The sequence below is a fragment of the Anastrepha obliqua genome, unplaced genomic scaffold (assembly GCF_027943255.1).
Source record: "Anastrepha obliqua isolate idAnaObli1 unplaced genomic scaffold, idAnaObli1_1.0 ptg000063l, whole genome shotgun sequence".
NCBI lineage: Eukaryota > Metazoa > Arthropoda > Insecta > Diptera > Tephritidae > Anastrepha > Anastrepha obliqua.
In genome coordinates, this window is record NW_026562202.1 from 227,501 (window position 1) to 235,000 (window position 7,500).

General features: G+C 31.3%; 2 non-coding genes and 1 pseudogene across 2 annotated transcripts in view; all 3 read right to left on the reverse strand.

Moving 5' to 3' along the window:
• LOC129251730 (large subunit ribosomal RNA) overlaps positions 1-2,068 on the reverse strand; it is a 3,986-nt gene extending 1,918 nt beyond the window's left edge. Inside the window, exon 1 of the ribosomal RNA XR_008583087.1 lies at positions 1-2,068. This exon is cut by the window's left edge and continues 1,918 nt beyond it. This is a non-coding gene — a ribosomal RNA (large subunit ribosomal RNA).
• Positions 2,069-2,511: 443 nt separating this feature from the next.
• Positions 2,512-2,692, reverse strand: LOC129251692 (5.8S ribosomal RNA; annotated as a pseudogene).
• A 593-nt stretch (positions 2,693-3,285) lies between these two features.
• On the reverse strand, positions 3,286-5,276 carry LOC129251709 (small subunit ribosomal RNA). The gene has a single exon (XR_008583069.1). It is a non-coding gene; the product is annotated as a small subunit ribosomal RNA (ribosomal RNA).
• Between the last annotated feature and the right edge of the window lie 2,224 nt (positions 5,277-7,500).

Genomic DNA, 7,500 nt, shown 5'->3' on the forward strand with positions numbered 1-7,500 from the left:
ATCTCTCTTCGAAAGACTTCCATGGTAGTACGACTATAAAACAGAAAAGAAAACTCTTCCGATATCTCTCGACGGCTTCTTTATGGTCGTTCCTGTTGCCAGGATGAGCACAAGGCCCATTTTTAATAACAAACGGATACTCAACAGGTTACGGAATTGGAACCGTATTCCCTTTCGTTCAAAATAATTCAAGTATTTTAATTATTTTTAAATATATTTTTATTAATATTTTTTTTTATTAAAAACTTGAAAATTTTCGGCTTTCGCCTTGAACTTAGGACCGACTAACTCGTGATCAACCACTGTTCACACGAAACCCTTCTCCACTTCAGTCCTCCAAGGTCTCATTCGATTATTTGCTACTACCACCAAGATCTGTACCAATAGCGGCTCCATGCAGGCTTACGCCAAACACTTCTAAGCACACTATTGTACCCTCCTACTCACTAAAGTTTCAAAATTTATAAATCAATCGAAATTGTTTTATAAATCATCTACTTTAGCGGTAATGTATAGGTATACAACTTAAGCGCCATCCATTTTAAGGGCTAGTTGCTTCGGCAGGTGAGTTGTTACACACTCCTTAGCGGATTACGACTTCCATGTCCACCGTCCTGCTGTTTTAAGCAACCAACGCCTTTCATGGTATCTGCATGAGTTGTTAATTTAGGCACCGTAACATTACGTTTGGTTCATCCCACAGCGCCAGTTCTGCTTACCAAAAGTGGCCCACTGGGCACATTATATCATAACCTCAACCTTCATATCAAGAAAGGTGAGGTTCTTACCCATTTAAAGTTTGAGAATAGGTTAAAATCGTTTCGACCCTAAGGCCTCTAATCATTCGCTTTACCAGATAAGATTATTTTATATAATTTTTAAATGCACCAGCTATCCTGAGGGAAACTTCGGAGGGAACCAGCTACTAGATGGTTCGATTGGTCTTTCGCCCCTATACTCAATTCTGACAATCGATTTGCACGTCAGAACTGTTTCGGTCTTCCATCAGGGTTTCCCCTGACTTCAACCTGATCAAGTATAGTTCACCATCTTTCGGGTCACAGCATATATGCTCAAGGTACGCTCCAGTTAGAGGTATAAATAATAATAAATTATCATTATACATAACTATATGGAACGCCCCGGGATTGAATTAATTGACTATTTATTAAAAAATAGACTAAAAATTAATCCCATTATATTTAAGTTAAGTTAATTATGCCATTAAGTTTAATATAACTCAATGACTTGCACATATGTTAGACTCCTTGGTCCGTGTTTCAAGACGGGTCCCGAAGGTATCCTGAATCTTTCGCATTGTTAATCATATAAATGCATACAAATAAATATTAATATCATAGATATTAAATTTTTTGTAAAATTCAAAAAATGAATTTTAGCATTATATATAATAAAATCTATCAACACTTTATCAAATCATTAGTATTTATTTTATGTTAATATGCTTAAAAAGCAAATTAATTTAAATAAACTTAATATCACCAATGATCTTTTGATAAATACTTTATTATGTTAATAGATTACAATGTCCTTATATGAAAAAAATGCACATTATTTTTTTAATTATTTAATGATGAATTTTTCATAATGGATATTCAGGTTCATCGGGCTTAACCTCTAAGCAGTTTCACGTACTATTTAACTCTCTATTCAGAGTTCTTTTCAACTTTCCCTCACGGTACTTGTTTACTATCGGTCTCATGGTTATATTTAGTTTTAGATGGAGTTTACCACCCACTTAGTGCTGCACTATCAAGCAACACGACTCTTTGGAAATATCTTTCTAGTAATCATTAACGTTATACGGGCCTGGCACCCTCTATGGGTAAATGGCCTCATTTAAGAAGGACTTAAATCGTTAATTTCTCATACTAGATATTAAGATATTCCATACACTGCATCTCACATTTGACATATAGACAAAGTGACTTAGTGCTGAACTATTTTCTTTTCGCTCGCCGCTACTAAGAAAATCCTTGTTAGTTTCTTTTCCTCCCCTCATTAATATGCTTAAATTCAGGGGGTAATCCCATATGAGTTGAGGTTGTTTTAATATTCTTTTTTTATCTTCTCACAATTTAATAAAAAAATTATATCATCTTTTCATCTCTATTTTTCTTTTCTCCTTTTATATATTGTAAATATATAAAAATAATAATAATGTAAAATGAGGCAATCCTAGAATAAAAAATTTAATTTTTATGCTAGACATTCCTCCTTTTAATTACATATATAAATTATTATTTTATATATATATATAAATAATATGAAAATTTTTTGTAAAGAATACTTAGATTCAATATTTTCATCATTTCATTTTATTTGAGAGGATTTTTTTTTTTAAAGAATATATAATAAATAAAATTCATTATATATCTTTATTTTTTTTGCTATTAATATTATGAATTATTTAAAATCCAATAATATACACATTTGCTTAAATTCAATTATTTTTATAAAAGAATAAGCAACTTATTTAGCATAGTCTTACAACCCTCAACCATATGTAGTCCAAGCAGTACTTTAAAATTGAATTTAATGTACATAACAGCATGGACTGCGATATGCGTTCAAAATGTCGATGTTCATGTGTCCTGCAGTTCACACGATGACGCACAGTTTGCTGCGTTCTTCATCGACCCATGAGCCAAGTGATCCACCGCTTAGAGTATTTTTTTATTTATTTTTATTTATAACAAATGTCAATTTTTTTTTGCATATATTAATTGAAAGAGTAAAATTAAATAATATTAATAATATATAAATTGATTTTCTTTCAATAATATATATCAAATATATTTAACTCTAAACATTTTTATTAAGTTGCGAATGTCTTAGTTCAACAATAATACAGTGGTGGTATTTATTATGATTCAATTATTTTGTATTTTTTTAATCATTTTATGTATATATAATAATATAATAAATATATACCACTTTTGTTATTGTGAACAAATTAACTTATCATTCAATCAAATGAATAATATGTACAACTTTTTATTTTCATGTTTAAAGGTTTTTAAAAGAAAAAAAATAAGAAAAAACATTACAAAATGTACCATCATATATTATATTTAATATGATATAATTGATGGATCACAAATTGAATGAAAAAGAATAAAAAGAATTATGGATTCCAAAATAATTATATAAATTTTTTTTTTTTTTTTCTTTTTTTTTTTTTTTTTTTTTCTTTTTGTTCGTTTGTTTGCTTGTCTGTTTGTTTGTTTGTTTGTTTGTTTTTCTTACGGATATGGAACACAATAATGATCCTTCCGCAGGTTCACCTACGGAAACCTTGTTACGACTTTTACTTCCTCTAAATAATCAAGTTCGGTCAACTTTTGCGAAACAACCGTGACACACGAGGCGTCACAGTGATCACGTCCGGAGACCTCACTAAATAATTCAATCGGTAGTAGCGACGGGCGGTATGTACAAAGGGCAGGGACTTAATCAATGCGAGTTAATAACTCGCACTTACTGGGAATTCCAAGTTCATGTGAACAGTTTCAGTTCACAATCCCAAGCATGAAAGTGGTTCAGCGGTTTACCCGGACCTCTCGGTCTAGGAAATACACGTTGATACTTTCATTGTAGCGCGCGTGCAGCCCAGGACATCTAAGGGCATCACAGACCTGTTATTGCTCAATCTCGTTACTGCTAGACGCAATTTGTCCATTTAAGAAGCTAGTGTCCTTATAATGGGACAAACCAACAGGTACGACTCCACTTATATAAACACATTCAAACACTTGTACATTCAAGATGTACGCATGAAAGAAGGCTATATAAGTTTCAACATCATAATCCTGAAAGCATCTATTTAATATATTTGAGTCTCGTTCGTTATCGGAATTAACCAGACAAATCACTCCACGAACTAAGAACGGCCATGCACCACCACCCATAGATTCGAGAAAGAGCTATCAATCTGTCTTACACGCTTATGTTCGGACCTGGTAAGTTTTCCCGTGTTGAGTCAAATTAAGCCGCAGGCTCCACTCCTGGTGGTGCCCTTCCGTCAATTCCTTTAAGTTTCAGCTTTGCAACCATACTTCCCCCGGAGCCCAAAAGCTTTGGTTTCCCGGGAAGCGACTGAGAGAGCCATAGTAGTAGCTACACCCAATTGCTAGCTGGCATCGTTTATGGTTAGAACTAGGGCGGTATCTGATCGCCTTCGAACCTCTAACTTTCGTTCTTGATTAATGAAAACATCTTTGGCAAATGCTTTCGCTTAAGTTAGTCTTACGACGGTCCAAGAATTTCACCTCTCGCGTCGTAATACTAATGCCCCCAAACTGCTTCTATTAATCATTACCTCTTGATCTAAAAACCAATGAAAGTAGAACAGAGGTCTTATTTCATTATTCCATGCACAAAATATTCAGGCATTTGGAGCCTGCTTTAAGCACTCTAATTTGTTCAAAGTAATTGTACCGGCCCACAACAACACTCGATGAAGAGCACTGAAGTAGGTTTAAATAGGAGGAATATATAAAAAATACATTGTATTAATTATATATAAGAACTCCACCGGTAATACGCTTACATACATAAGGTAATGTACATACCACAATATATAGTTGTACTACCCGTATGAAGCACAAATTCAACTACGAACGTTTTAACCGCAACAACTTTAATATACGCTATTGGAGCTGGAATTACCGCGGCTGCTGGCACCAGACTTGCCCTCCAATAGGTCCTTGTTAAAGGATTTAAAGTGTACTCATTCCAATTACAGGGCCTCGGATATGAGTCCTGTATTGTTATTTTTCGTCACTACCTCCCCGAACTGGGAGTGGGTAATTTACGCGCCTGCTGCCTTCCTTAGATGTGGTAGCCGTTTCTCAGGCTCCCTCTCCGGAATCGAACCCTGATTCCCCGTTACCCGTTGCAACCATGGTAGTCCTAGATACTACCATCAAAAGTTGATAGGGCAGACATTTGAAAGATCTGTCGTCGGTACGGGACCATACGATCTGCAAGTTATCTAGAGTTCAACCAATTTAACGATCAAATGATCGCTTGGTTTTAGTCTAATAAAAGCACACGTTCCATAAGGTCCGTGTTTATATTGCATGTATTAGCTCTAGAATTACCACAGTTATCCAAGTAACTGTTAACGATCTATGGAACCATAACTGATATAATGAGCCTTTTGCGGTTTCACTTTTAATTTGTTTGTACTTAGACATGCATGGCTTAATCTTTGAGACAAGCATATAACTACTGGCAGGATCAACCAGAATAATATTTTTATTTATATATTTTTCTTTGTTTTTCATATTTGAAAATTTCATAAATTACGGTGTATATAAAAAGTAAAGGGGCGCGACCCCTTTAGCTTTTCTTATTAAAATTCAAAAACCGTTTTTTATGAAAAAGAATTTTCGTTCTCTATATATATATTTTATATAAAAATATAAGAACGATATTTCTTCTTAATATTTGCCAATTTTCAAATAATTTATCATTTTTAATAACATTTTACTTTTTTTTCAAATGCATTTTTAATGTAATAATTTCATATATTACATAATTTTTCTCTTTGAATTGAAATTAATAATTTCATAATTCTATTTTTTAATCATAAATATATATGATTGAAAAAATTTTCTCCTCTTTTCCTTTGTTTAAAATTTAATTTTTCTTATAAATTTTTGTTTTTCTTATTTTTTTCTCTTCATCATCTGTTTAATTTCCTGTATTTATACAAGAAACAAACAGTTGAGGATAATTTCTATGTAATGCTAGTATAGAATATAAAATTTTGAATTCAAAAATTTATTTCTATTTAAACTAACTATAGAAAACCAGGAATAAAATACAATAACACCAATATGCCATAACATGTTAGTATAGAATATAGATTCTTCATATATGTATATATATTCGAAAATTTTTTCTATTTAAACTAACGTATGGAAAACCAGGAATAAAATCATAATATTACCAGTTTAATATGGCTCAAATTCGAGTTTCATATAGTTATGATTCGATTTATATGCTTCAATATCATTGGTTAGTTAACTTTTGATATTTTCATATTATATCACATGCCTTCACCGTGAGTGTTTTTTGCCATGCACACCTCACATTGTCAAAAATGTATGGGAAAAATTCATTTCAATACATTTCAGTTTGATTTGAAATGTCTTTATTATATATTTTAGTGCCAATATGCCAAGGTTATATTCCATAAAATGTTAGTATAGAATATAGATTCTTCATATATGTATATATATTCGAGAATTTTTTTCTATTTAAACTAACGTATGGAAAACCAGGCATAAAATCACAATATTACCAGTTTAATATGGCTCAAATTCGAGTTTCATATAGTTATGATTCGATTTATATGTTTCAATATCATTGGTTAGTTAACTTTTGATATTTTCATATTATATCACATGCCTTCACCGTGAGTGTTTTTTGCCATGCACACCTCACATTGTCAAAAATGTATGGGAAAAATTCATTTCAATACATTTCAGTTTGATTTGAAATGTCTTTATTATATATTTTAGTGCCAATATGCCAAGGTTATATTCCATAACATGTTAGTATAGCTAATATGAATTCTTCATATATGTATATATATTCGAAAATTTTTTCTATTTAAACTAACGTATGGAAAACCAGGCATAAAATCACAATATTACCAGTTTAATATGGCTCAAATTCGAGTTTCATATAGTTATGATTCGATTTATATGCTTCAATATCATTGGTTAGTTAACTTTTGATATTTTCATATTATTTCACATGCCTTCACCGTGAGTGTTTTTTGCCATGCACACCTCACATTGTCAAAAATGTATGGGAAAAATTCATTTCCATACATTTCAGTTTGATTTGAAATGTCTTTATTATATATTTTAGTGCCAATATGCCAAGGTTATATTCCATAACATGTTAGTATTAGAATATAGATTCTTCATATATGTATATATATTCGAAAATTTTTTCTATTTAAACTAACGTATGGAAAACCAGGCATAAAATCACAATATTACCAGTTTAATATGGCTTAAATTCGAGTTTCATATAGTTATGATTCGATTTATATGCTTCAATATCATTGGTTAGTTAACTTTTGATATTTTCATATTATTTCACATGCCTTCACCGTGAGTGTTTTTTGCCATGCACACCTCACATTGTCAAAAATGTATGGGAAAAATTCATTTCAATACATTTCAGTTTGATTTGAAATGTCTTTATTATATATTTTAATGGCAATATGCCAAGGTTATATTCCATAAAATGTTAGTATAGAATATAGATTCTTCATATATGTATATATATTCGAGAATTTTTTTCTATTTAAACTAACGTATGGAAAACCAGGCATAAAATCACAATATTACCAGTTTAATATGGCTCAAATTCGAGTTTCATATAGTTATGATTCGATTTATATGCTTCAATATCATTGGTTAGTTAACTTTTGATATTTTCATATTATATCAC